We start from the raw sequence: 11569 nt of genomic DNA, 5'->3' as shown, positions 1-11569 counted from the left end.
TTAAGGTTTTCTAATAGGAGTTATCTTTTTTAAAAGGATGGTTGGACTAGAAAAGGTACTGAAGGTATCTTTCAGTGCCAAGAGTTTAGTGCAGTCATCTGGGGCTAGTGAGGATTTCTTCTGAATTATCATAATGGCAGTAGGAACACATAATAGAGGGAACTGACGCACCTTGGCAACTGTGGAATGTGAGGAGTAACAAAGAATCAAATGTAAGGTAACTTACACTGCACTGATATTGTCAGTAGAAGAGAGACACGGAGGAGAGGAAATTGTAGGGAAGCTGTTGAGTTAAAAGAGAAAGGTAATCTTACTGTCAAGAATGTGGATTAGCACTAATTTCTTTAAGCTTCACTTTCCTCATCTGTAAAATAGATGAAACTATCATCTAGATTTGCTGTGAGGATTACATGAGACTGTGTCAAGTGCTTAGCTTGGAGCTTACACCTAAATGAACACTACTACTTCAGTGAGCTAAATTTGAGAAATAATGAGGTGGTCATAAGTGTTTCTGAAAGCTGTCCTGCTGGTGGTAAAAATAGTTGGAAAAGGGATTAGAACTGGAGGTTGGGGTTCAAGGTGGCAGCGGGTGGGTGTTAGCTGAAGCCAAAAACATTGTTACATGGGGCAGCAAAGATGGCAAGAGCAGAACTTTCAGGTGGTTATGGGAGCAAGGGATGGGGCCACGGGGCAAGGCTAGGAAGAGGGAGTTGAGAGCAGTCCAGGGGATGAAGAATCAGGAGGTGGAGTTTCACAGAGAACAGAAGGCTGTAAGGAGGGGTGTTAGCAGTGTCAGATGCTACAGAAGTTGGAGATCAGCACTGAGAAGGATTACTGGGCTCCATGGCTACATTCCTGCTGACCATTTCTTTTAAATAACAACTTTATTGAGATAACATTCACATACCATTCGTTTCACCTGTTTAAAGTATACAATTTTTTTTAGCATATTCACTAAAATGAATATGCAGCCATCAGCACAATCAATTTTAGACCATTTTCATCAGTCACTCCCCACTCCCACCAGCCTAAGCAACCAGTACTCTACTTTTTGCCCCTATGGATTGGCCTATTCCAGACATTCCATGTAGATGGGATCGTATATGACCTTTTGTGACTAACTGTTTTACTTAGCTTAGTGTTTTTGAGATTCATCCATGTTGTAGCATATACTTCATTCCTTTTTTGACTGAATAATATTCCACTGTACCGCATTTTCTTTATCCATTCAGCACTTGATGGACATTTGGTTGTTTCTACTTTTTGGCTATTATAAAAAAATGGTACTATGTACGTTCTTGTCCAGGTCTTTATGTGGACATGTTTTTTCATTTCTGTTGGGTTTATACCTAGGAGTGGAATTGCTGGCTCATATGGTAACTCTGTGTAAAACAAATGTTTTTTTAAACTTATATTCAGCTCTTCTAAAGGACATGAAAGGGGATAAGTTCATAACCCCAATAACAGTTTACCTAAAACCTTTTTTTCCTTCTCCCCTACTCTTTTTAACCCCCCCCTTCTTTTCATTATGAAAAATGCTAACATAGAAAAAGTAGAGAGCATAGTATAATATACCTATCACCTACGTTTAACAGATAATGTTTTGCATTATTCTCTTCATTTGTTTAAAAAAGTTTTTTTTTCTGAAAATTGTGAAAGTGAATTACAAGCAAACACCTCAGCTTACATCTCTAAAAATTAAGGCCATTTTTGCGCTTTACTGCAGTCACATGAGTTTATTGTTGATGTTTGAGAGGCTGGCTTCAGTAGGGTGGTGGAGTAGATAGAGGCTGGATTGCTCCTATAAATACACAATCTTCTTCATCACATGTACTGGGGGTAATAATAAAATAGCACTACTGCCTGTGTGTGTTCTATAGTTTTGGGCTCAAATAGAAATGGATAGTTCTGTGTATGAAAGTAATCCTTTATATTACTGTAGTGTATTATAGTTTTAAAAGTTTATGGATCTTTTTAAATCTTCCTGAGAACCCTGTGATTTATGTATCTATACTCATGCCCACCTTGCCCGCTTAAGTGACATACTCCTCAGTCACATGGTTATTATTAGCAGTAAGTGAAAAACCTGGAACTGGAACCCAATCTCCTGGCCACAAGTTTATTGCTCTGTCTGCTATATCCATGTCCTCACCATTGTCTTTTATGTTTCAAAAGAGATACTTCAGGAATATCTCTGAAATGTGTCCTTTCCTCCTTATTCTCACTGCTGCTGCCGGGTGGGGATCCTCTTCTCCTGTCGTAACTTAAAGGAGTCTCTCCCCTCTTGAGACTCACTTCTCTATTAAGCTGCAGTGGGCTGTGATGTGGCTACAGTGGTGAACAAAACAGATATAACCCCCGCCTCCCTGGAATTCACAGCCCAGCAGAATAAGCTGCTTGAAGGCAGGACCTCGTTGTATTTCCCTTTGTGGCACTGCTGCCTGGCACACAGCTGCAGTGTAGTAGACCTCAGCACACATTCTTAAATATGAGTACTTACTGAGATGTTTTGCAAAAAATAACTTGAGAATCAGATTACTATAGGCCTTTTCACTGAATGATTGCATGGAGAAAAAACAGACTCACGAAGACTTTTCCAAACATGTGATACTCTTATCCCTTTTCACTTACCATACCCAAATAGAAAACTGGTTGTCGAACAGATGTATTGTATCTTAGCTCTAATGTTTCCATACCTTTAGAATATCTCAAATAGTTTTTAAAAGGTAAGCAGTTTCAAAATAGTTTTTTAATGTTAGCATTTATTTGTCTTTTGTGTTGTCTTGTTCAGTTAAAGGTAACCCATGTGTAAATCATCTTTTTAAAGTGTAAATTAATCTATTTTTATACTTTTATAGGTGTATACATTTCCAAATACTCAGACTATCTTCATGCAAGACCTTGGTATCATGGGAAGTCTGGTTATGTTGTAGTTTTTAATCTAATTAAGGTAAAGACTAAATGTGCTTCTATGTAATTTTTCTTTTAAAAATGAAAGATTATCAGTCTGTGATAATGTTCTTTGCAGATCATTTGCTACACATAGTCCTTGCCAAAGACAGCTATCTAAAGTCAGAGAAAATAACTGCTTTTTGCTTTCCTTTACGGACAAAGCTTTTTTTAAATTCATTTTATAGATGATCTATGAATATGTTTTTTTAAAAAAAGCTTCAAAATAATACAACAGGTATTCAGTGAAAAGCTTTCCTCTCACCCTGTCCCACAATGCCACTTTTTAAATAGTAAATAACAGAAAACGAGTAGCTGCTTATAAAGCAGTGTGATTTCAGTTATAAGAGATGAATTTAGAAAGCAACATTCATTGATTTAAGTTGTCAAAATGAGAAACCTTTATATATTTTTTTAACCCCTAAAACATTGAGACCTTGTTCACAGTTTCATGGGGCACCTGCAACTGATGATCTCAGAAATTTTTAAATGCCCTTAAATAGTCCAGTATAAATGAATCACGCAATTAGAATTTTCACTCAAATAGTAGGAAAACTCTAATTTTAGAGGTTGGGGGGCTTTTTGAGGACATATTCTGTGGTCTTGTTTTGGTTTTGCTTTTGTTTTAGCTTTCCTACTATCTTAAGTTCTTTGGTTATAAACCTAACACTACTGATTTTTTTAAGAGTGTGAACTCTTCATATTCCAAAACTTGTCCCCAAGAACTGGAGGGAAAGTAGCATTGCATTGGCTCATAGTCACTGCTTCCCTCCCTTACTCTTCCCTCTCCTGCTCTGTGATAAGTGCTGTAGTTCTGCCGCAGACAACGTGCCTGTCAGCTCAGGTAACAAACATTTTTTGCTTATGTCAGATTGTGCCTCGCCATTGGTTTCGTGCCCCCATATCCCACCCTGTCTGGTGGATACTGCTGTTTAGTTTTTGCCTATGTGCTCTCAGTCTTCCTTACTTTACTGCTTAGAAGGCAGCCCTGCCCAACATCATAAGCTGTTTGATGGGGAGAGAATACAGGTTTTGATTGCTCACTGAAGTACCATTTATATTATTTGTCTTCTTAGTATTGCCTTTGGTGGTCCTGTTGATGAAGAGGCGGGACCTTGACAGCAAACATGTGTATATGTTCTTTATTAGGCTACTTTTAAATAAATCCTAGAGTCAGATTATTGCTATTTGAAAACATTTGATTAGTCTTAATATTTTCATTCTAGGGAAGAGTCAAGTTTGTGTCTGAGAATTATACAACTAACTATACCAGCCCATCTTCTGGCTATGATTGCCACGTGGCTGTAAGTACTAACAAGTTTTCTCACAAGACAAGTCAGTTTCGCACCTTTGAACTGAATCAGGTATAGTCACCTGGGAATAAATCATTTCTAAATCTAAGGAGTTAAATTTTGGGGCTGGGTAGGGTTGAAATAAACTTGATGCACGTGGAATTCTGTAGTATTACCCTGATAATACTTATTTTGCTTCTTTCAGTATTACCTCTATGAACTTTCAGGCAGCACTGTTATTGAGCGACCCAGACAGATCTGTCCTTATGTGATTGTAGCTTTTCAGTACAGGGAACCTAAAAAGATGGCAGCACCAGCTCATAATCATAAAAGCAAGTAAGTAATTATGTACATACTTTGTTTTACTGGATTTCTTTCCTTTGCTCTTATAAAATATGCTTCTTTTTTTTCCCCCTAGACTTGAACTCAAAGAAGATGGTAAGAAATTATTTAATTGGTTCTTTTAGCTGTTTCTTTAAGTAAATGTTTTGTTCATAAATAAAATAATCAGTTTCTTTCTTACCCTCATTTCTCACAGTTCTCATCTATCCATGGAAAGGGAAATTAATTATTCAAGGCTGTCTGATGTGTGATATAACTCTTTGGTCCTCTTACGGCACATTGGTTCCAAAACAACTGTAAGTATTGAATAAGTGCCTTTACTGATGCTTGTATAATTTTTTGATTCTCATTTTGAGGTCTCGCTTGTTGGCACTGGTGTGAAATACAGCAACTGTACTTGGTTTTAGATTACTCCTGGGGAGATGTATAGAGCACAGGGCCATGACACAGGAGACCTAAATTCAGATATAAATCTGACCGTTGCCTTGAAATAAGTTAGTTTTATAATCTTTGACAAATCACTTTTTATATTTTAGTATCTTAATCTATTTATGGGAAAATGATCTCTCAGGCTAAATTAATTTACTTGATGCTAGAAGTTTGACTTTCCCCAAGAAACAACTTGGACTTGCCTAGATAACAGATGCAACAGATTCTAGCCACTGAATTCTATTAGAATCTTTATAAGGTTTGCAGTATCTAGCTTTTTAATTTTCACACGATTTTCCTAGACTAGTATTAGAGTAGCCTTTACATGTATTTACATTATGATGAATTACAGTACTTGCTTCTGCAGAGAGAACTGTGAAGGGCATCTTGTGATATCTTTTTGTTTAATCTATTCTTAGTTTGCACCCAAAACTGTTGAAAGTTAGACATGCTTTAATTGAAAAATAAAATGAAAACTGGTGTGCTATTAGAAATCATTTACTTTCTACTGGCCTTTTTTAAGAAGAGAGAGGGAATTTATAGCCCATAGAATAAATTAAGGATTCTGTGAATAAATAAATGGGAGAGAAGGGAAAGTTCTTTCTCACTGTAGAGTGCAACTAATAGGTATAGAAAGAGCGATGGAATTTGGAAATCACATTTTGGCAACATCATAATAATCAGTGGAGGCTTGATGTAGTAGGTGAAAGTTTGATGGTATTTACATATCTCGCAAAGGAAAAAATAAAGACTTTACAATGGAAGAAGCTACAGAGACCATCTTAACTAAGTGGTTAAGTTAATGTCACCAGGAGAGGAATAAACATCATGTGCTTCCTGATACGATGCACAGAGAATAACACGATATCAGTCTGTGGTGCTCCTGCCAATCTAATCAGGAAGAAAGGTTAGACATGCCCAGATTGAGGGACATTCTGCAAAATAAATGGTCTATATTATTCAAAAATATCAAGGTCACTGAAGATAAAGACTCAGAGATTGTTGCAGACTGAAGGAGACTAAAGAGACATACGTAAATGCAATGTGGCATCCTGGATTGGATCCTGAACCAGAAAAAAGTACCTTCTTTTGTTACAAGGGACCTTAGTGAGACAGTTGGCAACATTTGAATGAGGTCTGTAGGTTAAAAAATTGTCCTGTATCATTGTTAATTTGTTGATTTTTGCTAATTGTTTTGTGGTTATATAAGGAAATATTTTTCTTAAGGGTACACATTAAGAAGTATTTGGGGGGAAAGGAGGCATCTGTAAGTCTGCAAGTATTTAAAAATGAGTTTTAAAGAAGGAAAAGGTAGTCAGGGGAAATGATGCAAGTCTGGCTGCGGTTCATCCTGTGGCACTGCATGGTCGGCAGTCCCATATTATCAAAAGTTCTTACGTAGTGTAATTTCTAGAAGATTCTCGTTCCAATATGCATAATTCTTCCACATGTCTGGATATTTTGGTTATAACAGAAATGCATGCATTCAGAAAATGGGAACACATTTGCAGACCATGGTTTATGAGGTCACATACTCAAAAATCTATAATATTTATGAATATGTACATTATTTGATCTGGCGTTTATAGATTTAAGAATTTTTTGTGGTTATAATATTTTTGTTTGCTTTATATTCGAAAGCCAAAACTTATGAAGCTGTAGTTTCAGTGTTTATTACATCACATGATATTGTTATTTTGTTTTTTAGACCACACGAACTAGAGTTTAAGTATGTAATGAAAGTGTCGTCTTTGAAAAACAGACTACCAGAAGCTGCTTTTAGAAAACAGAATTACGTGGAGCACAAAGGTCTGTTCAGATGTCATGGTACACTGCATGTCCTGAGCTCTGTTCCAGTTCTTTTCCACCCTCTCTTTCATACACACATGCACGCGTGCATGTGCACTCTCTCTCTCGCCCTCTTACTTCTGTTTTCCCTTAAGTACTTCTTAAAAGGGTCTTTTGTGAAAGGTGTAGAGTAGCTCTGTGATTCAGTTCTTGGGAGGTTCCGCCTCTACCTACTTTCTGGAGAGTTTATATCGTAAATGGGTGCTGAATTTTCTCAAAAGCTTTTTCTGCATCCATTGAGATCATCATATGGTTTTTATCCTCCAATTTGTTAATATGGTGTATCACATTGATTGATTTGCGTATATTGAAGAATCCTTGCATTCCTGGGATAAACCCCACTTGATCATGGTGTATGATCCTTTTAATGTGTTCTTGGATTCTGTTTGCTAGTATTTTGTTGAGGATTTTTGCATCTATGTTCATTAGTGATATTGGCCTGTGGTTTTCTTTCTTTGTGACATCTTTGTCTGGTTTTGGTATCAGGATGGTGGTGGCCTCGTAGAATGAGGTTGGCAGTGTTCCTCCCTCTGCTATAATTTGGAAGAGTTTGAGAAGGATAGGTGTTAGCTCTTCTCTAAATGTTTGATAGAATTTGCCTGTGAAGCCATCCGGTCCTGGCCTTTTGTTTGTTGGAAGAATTTTAATCACAGTTTCAATTTCACTGCTTGTGATTGGTCTGTTTATATTTTCTGTTTCTTCCTGGTTCAGTCTCGGAAGGTTGTGCTTTTCTGAGAACTTGTCCATTTCTTCCAGGTTGTCCATTTTATTGGCATATAGTTGCTTGCAGTAGTCTCTTATGATCCTTTGTATTTCTGCAGTGTCAGTTGTTACTTCTCCTTCTTTCATTTCTAATTCTGTTGATTTGAGTCTTCTCCCTTTTTTTCTTGATGAGTCTGGCTAATGGTTTATCAACTTTGTTTATCTTCTCAAAGGACCAGCTTTTAGTTTGATTGATCTTTGCTATTGTTTCCTTCATTTCTTTTTCATTTATTTCTGATCTGATCTTTATGATTTCTTTCCATCTGCTAACTTTGGGGGTTTTTTTGTTCTTCTTTCTCTAATTGCTTTAGGTGTAAGGTTAGGTTGTTTATTTGAGATTTGTCTTGTCTCTTGAGGTAGGATTGTAGTGCTGTAAACTTCCCTCTTAGAACTTTTGCTGCATCCCATAGGTTTTGGGTCGTGTTTTCATTGTCATTTGTCTCTAGGTATTGTTTTATTTCCTCTTTGATTTCTTCAGTGATTTCTTGGTTATTTAGTAGCGTGTTGTTTAGCCTCCATGTGTTTGTATTTTTTACAGTTTTTTTCCCTGTAATTGATATCTAGTCTCATAAAGTTGTGGTCAGAAAAGATACTGGATACGATTTCAATTTTCTTCAATTTCCCAAGGCTTGATTTGTGACCCAAGATATGATGTATCCTGGGGAATGTTCCATGAGCACTTGAGAAGAAAGTGTATTCTGTTGTTGTTGGATGGAATGTCCTATAAATATCAGTGAAGTCCATCTTGTTTAAGGTGTTATTTAAAGCTTGTGTTTCCTCATTTATTTTCATTTTAGATGATTTGTCTGTTGGTGAAAGTGGAGTGTTAAAGTCCCCTACTATTATTGTGTTACTATGGATTTCCCTTTTTATGGCTGTTAGCATTTGTCTTGTGTATTGAGGTGCTCCTATGTCAGATGCATAATATTTACAGTTGTTATATCTTCTTGGATTGATCCCTTGATCATTATGTGGTGTCCTTCTTTGTCTCTTGTAATAGTCTTTATTTTAAAGTTTATTTTGTCTGATATGAGAATTGCTGCTCCAGCTTTCTTTCAATTTCCATTTGCATGGAGTATCTTTTTCCATCCCCTCACTTTCAGTCTGTATGTGTCCCTGGGTCTGAAGTGGGTCTCTTGTAGACAGCATGTACACAGGTCTTGTTTTTGTATCCCTTCAGCCAGGCTATGTCTTTTTGTTGGAGCATTTAATCCATTTACAGTTAAGGTAATTATCGCTATGTATGTTCCTAGTACCATTTTCTTAATTGTTTTGGGTTTGTTTTTGTAGGTGTTTTCCTTCTCTTGTGTTCCCTGCCTAGAGAAGTTCCTTTAGCATTTGTTGTAAAGCTGGTTTGGTGGTGCTGAATTCTCTTAGCTTTTGCTTGTCTGTAAAGGTTTTAATTTCTCCATCGAACCTGAATGAGATCCTTGCTGGTAGAGTAATCTTGGTTGTAGGTTTTTCCCTTTCATCACTTTAAATATGTCCTGCCACTCCCTTCTGGCCTGCAGAGTTTCTGCTGAATGATCAGCTGTTAACCTTACGGGGATTCCCTTGTGTGTTATTTGTTGCTTTTCCCTTGCTGCTTTTAGGATTTTTTTCTTTGTATTTAATTTTTGATAGTTTGAGTAATATGTGTCTTGGCATGTTTCTCCTTGGATTTATCCTGTATGGGACTCTCTGCACTTCCTGGACCTGACTGGCTGTTTCTTTTCCCATGTTAGGGAAGTTTTCAACTATAATCTCTTCAGATATTTTCTCAGACCCTTTCTTTTTCTCTTCTTCTTCTGGGATCCTTATAATTCAAACATTGGTGCTTTTAATATTGTCCCAGAGGTCTCTGAGACTGTCCTCAGTTCTTTTCATTCTTTTTTCTCTATTTTGCTCTGCGGTAGTTACTTCCACTGTTTTATCTTCCCGGTCACTTATCCATTCTTCTGCCTCAGTTATTCTGCTATTGCTTCCTTCCTGAGAATTTTTATTTTCATTTATTGTGTTGTTCGTCATTGTTTGTTTGCTCTTTAGTTCTTCTAGGTCCTTGTTAAACGTTTCTTGTATTTTCTCCATCCTATTTCCAAGATTTTGGATCATCTTTCCTATCATTACTCTGAATTCTTTTTCAGGTAGACTGCCTATTTCCTCTTCGTTTGGTCTGATGGTTTGTTACCTTGCTCCTTCATCTGCTACATATTTCTCTGTTTTCCCATTGTGCTTAACTTACTGTGTTTGGGATCTCCTTTTCGCAGGCTGCAGGTTCGTAGTTCCCTTTGTTTTTGGTGTCTGCCCCCAGTGGGTAAGGTTGGTTCAGTGGCTTGTGTAGCCTTCCTGGCGGAGAGGACTGATGCCTGTGTTCTGGTGGGTGGGGCTGGATCTTGTCTTTCTGGTGGGCAGGGCTGCGTCCAGTGGTGTGTTTTGGGGTGTCTCTGAATTTAGTATGATTTTAGGTAGCCTCTCTGCTAATGGGTGGGGTTGTGTTCCTGTCTTGCTGGTTGTTTGGCGTGGGGCGTCCAGCCCTGGAGTTTGCTGGCCATTGGGTGGAGCTGGATCTTAGCGTTGAGACAGAGATCTCTGGGAGAGCTCTTGCCGGTTGATGTTACATGGAGCCGGGTGGTCTCTGGTGGTCCAGTGTCCTGAACTCGGCTCTCCCACCTCAGAGGCTCAGGCCTGACACCAGGCCGGAGCACCAAGACCAACCATGTCAGCCACACGGTGGGTCTAGGGAGAAACGGAATTTTTCACAATAGCATTTTAAAATAGGAAATGTTCTGTGTTTCTGATTTTCTCCACAGTCTGTTGCCAAGATATGTGCTTCAATATGTATGAGGTGAAACTGTCCAACAAACAAGGGGAAAAAGTAGATAAACTAACAGAGTACATTAAAAGGGAGCAATTGGTAAGAATCATCAGTTTAAAATATTATTATTATGTTTTCCTTAAATTGAGAAATTGATATCTGTTTATTAGTTGGCTCTGCCTAGATTGAATTGTTTTAGCTTGCTCAAAAGGATTTTTTTTTTTTTTTTTTTTTTTGGTCACGCCACACAGCTTGTAGGATCTTAGTTCCCTGACCAGGGGTCAAACCCGGGCCCACAACAATGAAAGTGCCAAGTCCTAACCGCTGGACCGCCAGGAAATTCCCTTAAGAGGATATTTATCATTTAATATTTATTGACATGATATTTATTGGCTAACATGTTCATCCCCTTTGTATCTTAGTTTACTTTTTCTGTGTCTCACTAGTCAGTTCATACTCCTGGTTTTAAGTATAGGAGGACAGTTTTTCTCAAATCCTTTTTTGTTGTTGTTTTTGTTTTATGATGGAAGAATTGAGTAGATCCCTGGTATTTCTGCATTAATCAAAGGAGATTGATTTGTGGGATATTTCTTTAAAAGTGACCCTTGTCAACACATAGGTGTATAAAGAAGAAAAAGTTGCTGCTTCTATTGTTTTCATAGCGTAGAAAAGCACGATTCTACTGAGAAATATGTAACATCCAAAGACCTCTCCACTGTGTTAACCAGGGCTCCTCGGTCTGAGGATAGGAGTAGATGCTGACCTTATAGTGAGTGATTCCCAAACATCCCAAAGGAAACAGTGTGCATGGTGGAAGTGAGCAAACAAGTCTGCTCAGCCCTTTAGTGGCACAACGGACTTATCCCCATAGTAGACAGTATGAAACCGGTAAATTAACAGAATAGATAGGTGAGCTGCCTTGGGGGAAGTGTCAGGTAAGATGCTTGAGTTGCACGTAACAGAAATTCAGACTGGCTTAAACAATAAAGGGTTTTGATAGGCTTACTTTTGAGTTTTAGATGGTAAAGCAAGTTCAAGTGCTGTTTGCTCAGGACTCTTTTTCTTTCAGCTTCTCCCTCCTCTGTGCAATAGTTCTGTCCTAGGCTGCCAGTCAGGGCTGCGTGCTTCCTTTTTGCATGCAGAGAGAACCCGT

Source organism: Delphinapterus leucas, chromosome 3 (genome assembly GCF_059928025.1).
Source record: "Delphinapterus leucas isolate spDelLeu-1000000601 "Yukka" chromosome 3, BTC_Dleu_Yukka2, whole genome shotgun sequence".
NCBI classification, from domain to species: Eukaryota; Metazoa; Chordata; class Mammalia; order Artiodactyla; family Monodontidae; genus Delphinapterus; species Delphinapterus leucas.
This window is presented reverse-complemented; position numbering follows the sequence as displayed.